At 40.4% G+C, this 13,707-nt stretch overlaps 1 long non-coding RNA gene across 1 annotated transcript in view; it reads right to left on the reverse strand.

Moving 5' to 3' along the window:
- The window catches only part of LOC117202852 (uncharacterized), a 278,339-nt gene that overhangs the window by 6,907 nt on the left and 257,725 nt on the right, over window positions 1-13,707 (reverse strand). The window contains exon 7 of the long non-coding RNA XR_007471360.1: window positions 7,658-7,788. This is a non-coding gene — a long non-coding RNA (uncharacterized LOC117202852). The remainder of the gene's footprint in view (window positions 1-7,657; window positions 7,789-13,707) is intronic.

Below are 13,707 nucleotides of genomic sequence, written 5' to 3' on the forward strand. Positions count from 1 at the left end.
AAGATTTCATTTTAAGAAGTCAATGCAGGGCTTTTACTGAGAACACAATAAATTAATCATTAAATCAATTGTATTGATTGGACCTTGCAAGACATGAAAAATTGTAGTGCAAGGAATATTTCCACCAAGGGTAGGAAGAGACTTCAGCATCCTAGGGGAAGGTGGGTCAGTATTCTCTGATAGTACTGCCTCATTCCTTCCCTGGGATGTTAGCTTCATTTGTCAACTCTAAAATAAATATGGAGACCATTTAGTCTCAAACATCTACCCTAAATAATAGCTTCCATTTATTAAGTACTCACTAGGCACGCCACACTATGCTGAGTGCTTGTATACATTATCTCACACAATCCTAACAATAAGTGTGAGAAAGGCATTCCTATCCCCTATTTGTGGACAAGAATACTGAGGCTAACAGACACAGAAACTTGTTCGAGGTGACCCATTTAATGAGAAGTAACGCCAGGATTTGAACCCAGTTCTGAGTAAACCCAAAGCCTGTGCTCTTAGCACTAAATTAAACCGTAAATTAACAGAGAATATAGAGGTCGGATGGAAACTACGACACACTATTCTGCCTATTGCCTGGGCTGCTCGTCTTCCTGACAGTGTGCTAACATGAGTGCAGGGAAGTGGAATGTTGGTGCCAAGATCAGGTTTTATTTGGAGGAAACAGAGTGTTGGTTACCAAAGGCAAGACTATGAGCAAAGGTCCAGGTGACGCACCTAACAGACCCCAGTGTGAAGGCACCTAACAGACCCCAGTGTGAAGGCACCTAACAGACCCCAGTATGAAGCACTAGGATGACAGCTGGTGGAAACAACCACCAGGGAAGGCAGGAGGCACTGAGGAAGGGCGGGCCACAGCTGTCCACTCGAAGTGGTATAGAGAGCCTTTGGCAGTTACCACGATTGGGAGGATATACAGATATCATTTCCAACCTTAAAGTTTACATCATGCACCATGAGCATGCACCTTAACATCGCTAAGCCTCAGTTTCCTCATCCATAAAATGGGACAGTCAGACCTCTCTCAAAGTGTTGTTGTGAAGTTTAAATGTGATATGTCTGTGAAGCCCTAAAGAGTCCATCTGGTACCAAATAGGTGGCTAGTAAAAGGATGCTTCTTTCTCCCCTCCCTTAAATCTCCCACAGCAGAGCCTCTGCTAAGGAACCTCTGAACTGGATTTAGCTGCATAGTGTTTTTCTCCCAGGCTTTCCCAATAGTTCTAGTCAATTTATCTCTTTACACTCTAAATAGCACGCCATCAATTCATAATCTGGCTTCACCTCTTTACCCTCAAGGAGATCTCCCTTGGCCCACCACTCGGAGACCAGGTGTGAAAGGGTAATCTGCTATCAGTCCTCACAAGTGTGAGTAGGGCTGGTGATGGGGTGATGCTGTGACAGAGGTGTCCACTTTGTTGCCTGACTCTCTGCTCCTTTTCATGGGATAAAGCCATCTGGTCTCAGAAGACTTGCTTTTCAAGGAAGCAAAGACAGAAAGAAACCTATACTGATCTTTCCCACCACCTTCTCTCCCAGAAGCAGAACCTTCCCAGTTTTAGTGCCAGAGAACCTTTTCAGGATGATTCACTCAGAAAGACAGATATGAAAGGCTGAGGAGGCACTACTGCTTGACAAAATACCAGCCACAAAAAAAACCCAAGCAAGTTTTTATTTTGCTGGGCAAATTCTTTCAACCGATGCATACCTACTGGCTGATTAAAAATAAAGGTGGTTATTTATTCTTGAAGAGGCTACAGCAAAACGAGAAAAAGAAAAGTCTTGATTATAGTTGTAGCAGCATGTAAAGGCTGGCTGAGCATTCAGCTGAGATTTGAGCTTGAAGTTCTGGTACCAGATACAGTTTAGGATTCTAGGGAGGAACAGGAAATGGCCTAGCTCAGAGTATTCCTTTCCACTTCTTGAGTCCATTTATTTTATGGGTCTGACCGCATGCCAAAGCCATTTGGAGACTTCAAGAGTTTAAATAGCGATGTCCAATTAATAAGGTATAAAACCCTGCAGCTTCCTCACCCCCATGCATTTAGCCAGCCCCTCTCTGTTCTGACTGTCTAATTGATAGGAGACACTCGCAGGCCTGTGTCTCTGCATCCAGGCCAAGAATGGGAGCAGTCGGAGTGGTCTCCAGCATGGGTTTGTGTGTTTGGAACCATTTGAGCAGTCATGTCAAGACGAATTACTATTCCTCGTGGACATGGTGTCTATGATTGGAATAGGATGAAAGCTCTGGTAGTTTTATTTCTTTCTGAGACATTCTGGAACATTTTAGCAGTGAATTTGTTTCCTGGCTTTTTTGGACTACAAACTCCCCACATATTATTTTAATAATGAGGCATTCTGCTGAGGGATTAATGGAATAGCTTTGCGGTGTCCAAAGTGACAATTAAAGCTGTTGTTTTTTCTCAGTGATGCATTCGTCTCTTTCGAAATGATTATTAAAAAAAAAAAAAAAGCTCATGTTTAGATTTCACCTCTGCTTGAACAGAGTCAAACTGGAAAGTATATGGGAAACAACTTGGTTCCAGGAATATTCGATCATATTTAATGGAAGGGTCTATTAAATCTTTCCTCTTCTGTTTTTTTTTTTTCCCCCCAACTGGTTTTAGGTTATAGCAGGTATTCACTACCAAATTTAGAAAGGATAAGAAGCTCTCTTCTTCTGGATGAAGCTTTTTGTTTGGGGGAGGGGGAATGCAGAGACAATCTTCAATCTCTTCTCCCAATAATTTGTAGATTACACAAACCCTTGTGCTTTTAAGAGATGGTTCCTCATTAGATGGCACAACAGAATAAAATAATTGTCCTCTATTATCCTGGGGAGGCAGGGCCAAGTATCCCACCAAAGACATTATCATATCAAACAACAACTTTAAACGCAATGCGGAATACAGGCTTTATGGGAAAACTTTGGATTTCTCCCTCCTGCCAAAGGAGGTCTAAAAGATGAGCCCTTTTGTGGCTCTGGAGTTTCTCTAAGAGGTGTACCAGATGAAAGATGACTAAAGACATCCCAGATGGAAGAGTTGGCTAACAGCACTGCCATAAATACCTGATGGATATACAAGCCTCTTGGCGTGAAATATAGTCTTTGCTCTGATTTACACTTTTAGGGCATATTTAAAAGAATGCCACATTTGCTGTGGGTGGGGGGGCATTAATAAAAAGTGTTTTAGATTTGTGGGGAGAGGGTAAAGAGAGCCTCTACTCCTTGACATATACATTATTGTTTTTCCTCACCAGAACTCCTTCTTTGTCTCTAAGGACATCTTTGCTTTTCTGGACAGGTTTTACTCTTTGTTGGTTGGTTGATTTTTGTTTTTTGCAGAGAGGGCAAACTCCATTCTTCTAGATTGATTCTGAGGATATTTTGCTGGAAGGAAAAGCTGTGATGTTATGGAAATAGTGTTGCCCTTTGAGTCCAGAGATAGGACTCTTTTTCTGTATATAACTCTGTGCTTACTTTTGTCACACTGTTGGTTACAGTGCTGTGTCTGGTACTCTGTAGGCTCTTAATAAATATTTGTTGTTTATCTGAGCCTCAATTTTCTCATCTGCAAAATGGGAGCTACCAATATCTATACCACAAGGCTTCAACCCATATTTAACAAGAGCCTCTGTATGCCATACTCTTTGCTCAGCACTTTCTTCAAGAAACCTGTACAAGTACAGGATGGAAAGGAAATGAATAAAAAACAAACCAACGTGTGAGAAGGTCATCACGTAGTGAAATCAAACAAACCTGAGTTCAAATCCCAACTCAGCCACTTGCTGGCTTAGTTACTTAGGGAAAATTACTTAGCCCATCTTGGCTTCCAGCTGTCAATTTGTAAAATGGAACATTAATAGTTCCTACCTCATAGGGTTATTGAAAAGATTAAATAAGATAATGCATTAAAACTCTTAAGAAATTGCCTGCATATAATAAGTACTCCATAAATCTCAATCAGCCATTTGGCTGGACTTAATGAAACCTAATGCCTAGAATAAACTCTTCAAAACTTTTCTCTGATCAAACCATTGCTCAGGTGATATTTTTATTTTAGGACATCACAATTTTATTTTAGGACATCACATCCAAAAAAGAATCCCTGAGACAATGAAAGGTTTTGAAATCATTTCATATGAAAAATGATTGAATAGACTATTATCTAGATTTAAGGGGGAAAAAATCCATCACTATATACATATTTGAAAAGGGATTCAAGTCCTGAGGGATTTTTAAGAGCAATACTGGAACCATCTGATGGGGAGGTTGATACCACTTCTATTTAGAAGAGGACCTCCTGATATTTAAGGCTTTCTGAAAGTGGAATTTTCTCTTTCATGTAGATGTTAATCTCCTGCCACTACAGTTAAAAGAGTAGGCCTACGCTCAGTATGACATGGATCTGAATATAAGGTAGAGGAATGGACTTCCTTTCACCTTAAATGTTCTGTGACTGCACATAATGATTAGCAGGCTGACTCTCCTACTATTATACATTGAATGGCAAAAATCCAGACAGATCCTGTCTCTCCAGCTACTTAGTGGTAATGTGTGCTACAAATTCATTCTGCTAATTCCATTCTGTTTATAGAAAGTCATCACTCTACTGTGATGTGTCCTTCCTCGGGTACGAGGCCAAGCCCTTCACATTTCTTCTTGATTCTGTTCTCCCTCATAGTCTCTTGGTTTAGCTCTTAAGCCTCTTCCTCTCTAATTTTTTGTCTCCTGCGAAAAGGAGCCAAACCTCAACCTGAAAATATGCTCCAAGCTCTCCTGTGTTTCTATCTAACACTTCATTTTTCATCTTTTATCTCAGTTGATAAGGTGCTCTTGCTGTCTCCGGGTACTCAACCCCTACCTACTCCTCAATCCACCAACCTCCCTAATCTAGAACTGAAACAATTACAGCAAATTTCTCAGAGCTTCCCCATCTCCAACCCCAATAGTCATCTTTCAGATCTTTGCATGCTCTCCTTCTCTTACTCTTTTTTTTTTTGAATCCTTCCAAAGTTTATTATTATTTTTCACAATCTTCTGCAATTATGTTTTCAGATAAATTCAACAGAAAAGGCCAAAAATATGTAACAGTATATATTTAGAAATCTCTAAAATATTCAACTGTGGTTTCTTCTTCTTTTTCAAAATGCATCATTTTATTTTCCTCATAAGACAGTTATAAACCTTATCAATGTGACAGTCACGTGATTTCTTTAATCTCAAAATTTCCAAGAGCATTCCTGGAGCTTATAGCCGGAGTAGTCCTGAGATTTCAAATATTAAATCTTTCCTCATAGCCACAAGCTCCTTTGATGTTTGAGTTATTAAACACAAAATCACTGATAATTTGTCTTCAACCTTGTTCATTTCCTGTTCCTAAAAGTGTCAGCTATGCTGTTTTTTTTTTTTTTTTTTGATGAGCTCTCTGATTCCATTTAGCACAACTTTTTTTTCCATCAGATTTAGGTGAAAGAACAGAACATTTACGAATGAATTAATAATACTAGGGATTCTATCCAACAATTCAACAACAAAGAAACAAACAAACAATTAAAAATGACCTTATCTTACTCTTATCTTTCCAGGCTTGTCTCTCTCTGCCCACCACAATTACCCACATAGATACACTGTGGGAACGGAGAGAGGAACAGATTAGCAGTAGTATGGAGGCAGGACATTTTGAGGACATATAAGAGAAACCATGAGTGGTTCATTTTGACTCACTTTGGCCTGAGTCTGATGGTGGTGGTGGGACCTAATAGAATTTAACAAGGCCTTAAATTCTAGGATAAGGTACTGAGAATTACTTATATCTGCAACAAGAAACCATTTTTCTTAGTAGGAAATTGTCATGATCTTTAATTTTTTTTAATTTATTTATTTTATTTATTTATTTTTGGCTGCATTGGGTCTTCATTACTGCACGTGGGCTTTTTCTAGTTGTGGCGAGCGGGAACTACTCTTCCTTGCAATGAGCGGGTTTCTCATTGCAGTGGCTTCTCTTGTTGTGGAGCATGGGCTCCAGGTGCGTGGGCTTCAGTAGTTGTGGCTCATGGGCTCAGTAGTTGTGGCTCGTGAGCTCTAGAGCGCAGGCTCAGCAGTTGTGGTGCACGGGCTTAGTTGCTCCGTGGCATGTAGAATCTTTCTGGACCAGGGCTCAAACCTGTGTCCCCTGCATTGGCAGGCGGATTCTTAACCACTGCGCCACCAGGGAAGCCCAGATGATCTTTAATTATAACACATTGGATAGACGACTCAAGGTAGGAAAACCATTTGGGAGGATCTATTTATTTTCTGCATCCTTTTCTGCTTCCTATCTAGTAACTGTGTTGTTTCATTTGGGGAAACGGTATTCAAAGTGAGCATTTGCTTGATTTCAGAAGAGCTTATAATATTGCCACTATCATGATGAACTCCCCAAAGCATAGCTATGGAATACTGATGGTCCTGGAGATGGTGTGGGATGGGCCAGAGAAAGGGCATTAAATAGCCTTGAAACACATGACAAGAATTTCAGTTATCTTTTAATCCATTCAATGATACCAACAAGGAAAACATCATTTTGGTGCTCTGTATCTTTAGCATCTAACACTTTGCTAATCTTCAGTTTTACAAAGAAATTATGCCTTAGGCACAGAGCCTTCTAGACATAAGACTCTACAGCAGGAATTTAATAATATTCTTTTTTTGTTACTACCATCTATTTATGTCAAGTGAAATTGCTTTCCATTTATGTTGGCATTATGCATCTTCCTTTTAAAATGCATTCATTTAAGTAAAATTTAAGAAGGAGGGAAGTTGATTTACAGAAAAATGTTAAACAAAAGTACAGGGCTATGCAGTTGTGGTGAAAATGAGAAAGGGAACACCAGTGAATAGAATTTGGAAAACCATAATTTGGTAGAAAATGTGGAATTTGGAGTCAGACAAGATTGGCTTAATATCCAAGGCATACTGAATAATGTAAGACAATTTTCTTAAAAGCCTTAGTGTCTTCATTTGGAAAAATGAAGAAAATAATACCTTCTTAATAAGACTGTTGAAAGGAATTAAAAGAGGAAATATTTTAAAAGTGCTGAGCACAACACAGTACTTAAGACACATAGTACATTTCAGTGTCCCTTTCCTTTCCTTTACCTGCTGACCACTAGGATTGGCCATTGCTCCCTGTTCCCAGGGTCCCCCCTTTCACAGTGTACCCTGTAGGCAGGCTCTTGTGTCTGGTGGCCTCGGAGTTCTCTCCTTGCTAGTTTCTCTACTGACAGGCTGGCATGGGGCAGTCTGTCTGGCTTCTAGGAGGGGGAAATGCAGGGTTGCAGGTGGCAGGAACTCCTAGACAAGCTCTTCCCGTAGGCATCCTCCTTCTGCCTCTTCACCAAGACGTAGAGTCTTTTGTTTCTCCTCCTCTCCCCTTCTATGTGCAAAGCAGCTAACAATCTGCCCTTTAATTGGTTCCCCTATGGAGGAACTCATGAGCCCAAACTGGTACAGTCAAAACACTGAGAACCAGCTGATTTCTGACTTCTTAAGGATTCTTCACCAGATATAGAGTCAGACCCTACTTCACTTCTTATAAGCTTGGGAAAAACACTCAGTTTCCCTTTCTGAGTCACAATTTCTTATCTGCAAAATGGAATTATTAAGGACCTCTTTTTAGGGTCATTGTGAGCAGGTGAAGTCTTCTAGCGTAGTGCCTGGCATCTGATATGATGGCCATTCCACGGTATCAGTCCTCAACAAGTATTACCACGTTCATGGACAGAACCACCATTTCAGAGCTGAAAAGAATTTGGAGATTATTAAATTTGTTCTCTCATCAGAAACAAGAATCTTCTCCAGCTTTAAAACTGTCCACTCTCCAGCTGGAGGCTCCTTTCCTTGAAAGGTAGGTAGTTCCATTGTTTGACAGATTACCGTTGTTAGTTACAAGTTTGATTCAAATACTGAGTTTAAATTTGCCTTCATTTAATCTGCTGTTGTTTCTGGAGCAAGACTGGATAAATCTAAGATTTAATGATTTATTCATCATTATTAATCTGTTTCCAGGTGGCTTCTGATCTGTCATTTCTAAACTTCTCTGGTTCCTGTGAAGGACTTTCCCATTGCCTTTGGTTTCTCAGTACAGTACTAGATGGTTTTTCCCTAAATTTCAGTTAGTCCCACGAGCCTCATTATGTCATTCTGATGCAAAAAGAACCCTAAGACACTCAGACAAATACCTTGCATTACTTCTGGGATTTCTAGCCAGCAAACAAGAGTCCTTAATAAAGTAGCATCTAAATGGGAAGACAACACAAGTTGTCTTCAAAACCTAGAGTCACAGAAAGATTGAGGGAGGAGGGCAGCCACATGGTGGGTAGGGGAACAACCACTGCATAGAAGAGTAAATTCAGTGTAGCGTGCCCGACAGGACATGAAGAGGCCAAAATCATACCAGGTAGGAGCTGGGAGAGCCCTTGAACTTGCTAGCTATTTCTTTCTGTTATTACTAGAGAGGAAGCTGGAAGCTGCCATGGAGGAATAATATGTGCAACCACACAACACGTTAGTTAGGTCCCAGTTCTCTGACGCCTAACCCAGTGTTCTTTCCCCTACACCATGTCATCTCCTGCCCACCCACTACACTCTCCCTCCTGATGACTGTCCAAAGCCTCATTAGACCACAGTCGATGGAGCCATTTTCAACTCTAAGAGTCTGCACAGTCTCCAACAAGGCTCCTAAAGCCTTTAATCCTTAGAATCAAAGGATATAAGAATCTAGAATCTGGGAAGTATTTAGATAGTCTAGTACAAGTCTTCATTTATAGAGGGAAAAACAGAAAAGAAGAAAGGAAAGGAAAGGAAAGGAAAGGAAAGGAAAGGAAAGGAAAGGAAAGGAAAGGAAAAAGGAAAGGAAAAAGGAAAGGAAAGGAGAAAAAAAAAAAAGACCTGAATTACTTTCCAAGTTTACACCTCTTGTTATGGACAGAGCTGGGATGCAAGTAATAACAATAACTAAGTTTACTGAATGGTTATTATGTGTCAGATACAGAGTGTTATGACACTTACAAACATTGCTTCATTTATTGCTCTCAACAAATGCACAATTTTGCCTGCGTTTTTCAGATGAGGAAACCAAAGCAGGTAGCACTAACCTGTCTCTTGAGGGACAATGCAGTTAGTTATATGCAAGACAGTGGGGATACAGAGGTGACTAAAACCCCACCATCATCGACATGGTGTATACAGTCTGGTCATAAAGACATAGACATAAACAAGTGAGTGTTGGGCACTGTGATGAGTGCAACAGTAAGAAATTTGGATAGAGGCAGCTCAGAAAACAAAGTAACCAATTCCCCTCTGCCCTACTTTACATACAAATTAGAATCCCATTACTCTCTTTCTTAACATTAGAATAAAGGCATTTTCCATGTATAAGAACTATGTTTTATAAGATCCTCATAATATTCTATGAAATAAACTATCATTTATTTTAAAAAAACTTTCTTATAATATTCATTATTATAAATCAGTCTTCAAAAAACATCTTTGAATACTAAACATTTTTCCCCTTTTTCCTTTGACCACAAAATGTAACTAGTGGCTCAAGATGTTCCAATTTCTTTCCCCAAAATCACTTCCCTCATTTTACATACAGGTAGTGAAGCCCACATCCAAAAGCATTAAGCTGTTTGACCATGTTAAAATAATTAATAAGTAGTTGATCTGAGCCTGGAACACAGGTTCATACAGTTTCCAAGGTGATGCCTAAAGGTTATAGGAGAAAAATATTTCTCTAGGTTGGGGTTTCTCCATCTTAGTACTATTGATATTCGGACCAGATAATTCTTTCTTCTGGGAGAGTATCCTGTGATTGTAGGATGTTTAGCAGCATCATTTGCCTCTACCAAATAGATGCCAATAGCACCCCGACACACATACCAGTTATGATAACCAAAAATATCTGCAGACAAATGTCCCCCGGGTTGGGGGCTGGCAAAATTGCCCTTGGTTGAGAACAACTGCTCTAAAAGTTTCCTGCTACTTTGATCTGAAAGCATATCCTCATTGACAGAAATGACAGTAACAAGACAACTTTTTCAATATTGAATAGACTTTGATTCACAACTATATGTGGACAAATGAACCAAGTGTAACTTACATATTAAACCTCAACAAATTCAGGATAAGATATCTGTAAGAGTTTTGAAGTAGGTTATTCCAAAAAACAAGAAGAAATATATTATTCTGAAAGGCTTTTAGGATTCCTGCTGGTGTCCAACAGAATATATGATCCACACAGACAATAAAATGAAAGAAAAGAACATAGAAACAGACATCAACTCCACAGCTATCTTGGTCTTCCAAGCTGCTAATCTCCTAGGATTTCTCTGAAAAGACAAACCATATGGAGGGCTTGTTACCTGGCACTAGTGTTTATGAATCCTTGGGTAGTTATACAGGGCCTTGAGAAAACTCTGGCAATCAATAAGGAAGACTGTAAAGGAATCGTTTCAGCTAATGCATAGGTGTCTGGTTTCTTAGATCACAGAATTAAAGGGGTCAAAATCTTGTAATGAGTCTACATATGTGGCCACTGATTGCATCCCCTACCATTCTGATTTCAAGAGACCATGGTTAGAGGGTGCTAGTGGATCTCCCAAAACCCATTCAGCATAAAGTAAGCAGAATTTGGCACAATTTCAGCTTTGCTTCAATTGCTCTCATATGTGTATAGAAAGTAAAGTCATAACTGGGTAGAAAAATGGCCTGGAAGTTTGCTTCAAGATAAAATGCCACCCAATGCATAGAGTCAAGGATTTCACAAAGGAGGACTGGGCCATTGTTTTTCTTCATGCATCTCTACATCCTGTGTCTTCGATTTGATGACTAAATGCCTGACCAACAGCACATAGACTCCTAGGTGTAGCAGAGGGGAAAGAAGCTCTAGTAATTACTAGCTGAGAGCTCATAGGCAGCTTTCTTCACTTCTCTGAATCCCAGTTTACTTAATTGAACATATGTCCCCAGATTTTGAGGGGATTCAATGAGATATTATACAACTCATCTAGCACAGCATCTACTTCATGATAAACACTCAATAAATGTTAGTTCTTTTTCCTTTTATTACTCTTCAATAGTCAGTCTGTTGGCTAATGAACATTCTTCTTATCTTGAAGGTCTTTGGGCATTTTGCTAAATAAACTCTTCAGTTAAAATCCAGGATAGAGTTGGATGGTAACCTCCGTAAGGAAAAGGATTGTGTTTGTCTTTTTCTGTTATATGAATGATACCTTAGTACTTGGCATATATTAGGTGCTCAAAAAAATCTTTGCTGAAAGAATAAATATATAAATAAATAAACTGATCAGACAATAACGTCTTGGTATTGGGAAAGGAAAAAATAGCATTTCTTTAGTGCCCACCTTGTGCTAATCATCTTGATATATACTCTCCAGCCATTAATTTATTTAATTTTCTCAAAGTTTAGTCCCATGTTTTAGAAGATGAAACTGTGGCTTAGGTAACTTGGCTAAGGTCACTTGGTAACTAAGTGGGTTTGTCTGAACTTCAAAGTCCTAACCCCTAGTACAGAATGTGAACTTAATTGGAAATAGAGTCATTGCAGATGTGATTAGTTAAGATAAGGTCATACTGCAGTAGGGTGGGCCCTTAATCCAATATGACTGGTGTCCTTATAAGAGGGGAGATTTGCACAGGAGGAATATGTCCATTTCATGATGGAGGCAGAGACTGGAGTGGAGTCCAAGGAATGCCAAGAATGGGTGGCAAACAACTGAAGCTTGGAAGCCTTTAGGATACCAACACTGCTCAAAACTCATTTCTGAGTATCCTGTATCCTTGATGTGTATCTTGAATTGGCATTTTTAAAAATGGACCCTTATTTACCTGGATACAATAATAGTGCCCACCACCACCATTGGACAGACCTGGTGCTCTAATGTTGAATTATTACACACTAGGTAATCTCTGGCATGTCTTCATTGGCATTATAAAATGTGGCCGGAAAGACAGGCCCTCAGAGTAAGAAGTCCGTATTGGTGGTAGGAAACTCAGGTTAGGAGTACTTTTGTCACCACGTATCGGTTATTTAGCATACAGCTCTCAAATGAGACTCGTCTGTGTTTCTGGATGAGATGATGGCACTCTGTTCAATCTGCTAAATGCCACTGTGCATGGAATAACATCTTGAGAAGCTACCTAATGCATAAGCTGTTTAATGCTATAAAATATACTACCTAAATTAAATGCCACTTACTTTTTCAGAGATGAATTAATCAACATCCTGGTCAAATTCAAAGCTTTTTGATGTATAAAACCTCATAAATTATAGGGGGGCAGGGAGGGAGGTGCACGAGGGAGGGGATATGGGGATATATGTATACATATAGCTTATTCACTTTGTTATACAGCAGAAACTAATACAACATGGTAAAGCAATTATACTCCAATTAAGATGTTTTTTAAAAAACCTTCATAAATGGAACTAGCCCATCAATAAGCAAAGTATAACGAAAACCTGCCTAGATATTTGGGGGTGGGGAGCGCATGTTATTCTGATTGTTTTTTTGCTCCTCAAATTAACAATCTCTGTAGAGGTAAACAAAGACCCCCAATAAGCACTACTTATTGTCAGCAAGGGAGGCAGCCACTACTATAGCTTGAATTTGGCACAGACCCAAATCCAAGGCAGAAAGAGGAGTTGGAAAGCTTTATGGTGGCAAAAGGGGAAGGTGCGGGCTGATGGAAGGTTGAGGGAGTGGGGAAGCTGGAGGTGGGCTGACTAGAAGACGGGCATCCTACGTAACTGCTGAGGGAGAGCATATTTGGCTTCCCCTTATTGGTCCTAAGAGGATGGGTGTGGGCAAAAATGGCAAGCTGTCAGTTTAGTCCTGACCACTTGGGGCTGATTGCTGCAAAGGTGTGGTTTGACTCTCTGACCTGAACCCCACCTTTGTTGTCTTCAGTCAACTGAACACATGAGGCAACACCCAGAGCAGAGAGACACAGGCTTCTGGCAGGGAACTCTGGGGCCTCAGTTCGATGTCTACCAAGGTCCAAGGCTGCACAAACCCAAACGCATCTTCTGTTGAACACCCTCAGGCAGTTGTTCCTCCTGGCAGCTGCAAGGTGTCTAGAATTCATCCCAGATGTCCATGGGACTGCCTGTTCCTAGTGCCTTTCCCTGAAGAATCGCCTCAGGACATAGCTTTCGCTTTCTGACCCAGCCCAACTGCCAGCACAAATCCACTGTCCTTGCTTTGAGGCTGTGACTCCATCTGTGACATTTTGTTTGGTAGGATACTTGCATGAGTTGAATCCTGGTTACCTAAGGAACTTACAAGACTTGGAGCACTTCCTTGCACTTGACCTAAGGCATAGAAGTGGGCTAAACCAGGCTTTGCCATGCTGGGAGGTTGGAGTGAGGGGCTTGTTAAAGCTGCAGGACCACAGCTCTCAGAGGGAAGGCTGAATTCGCAGCCACACACATTCTTGGAGGGAAGGGCCTCTTCCGGGACAGGGGAGAGTCTTTGAAGTGGAAAGGAAACAAGGATGCGTGGACTCCCAGGATAGTTCTTTTGGAGGTAAATGTGATCTCAACCACTCAGGCAAGACTAGGACCTCAAGTAAGCTGAGAAAGCCCATGCCCTTTGAAGTCTGGAAGCTTGCTCTGGCTCTAGGCCAGGATATACTTT

Source organism: Orcinus orca, chromosome 1 (assembly GCF_937001465.1).
Source record: "Orcinus orca chromosome 1, mOrcOrc1.1, whole genome shotgun sequence".
In the NCBI taxonomy this organism is placed as follows: Eukaryota; Metazoa; Chordata; class Mammalia; order Artiodactyla; family Delphinidae; genus Orcinus; species Orcinus orca.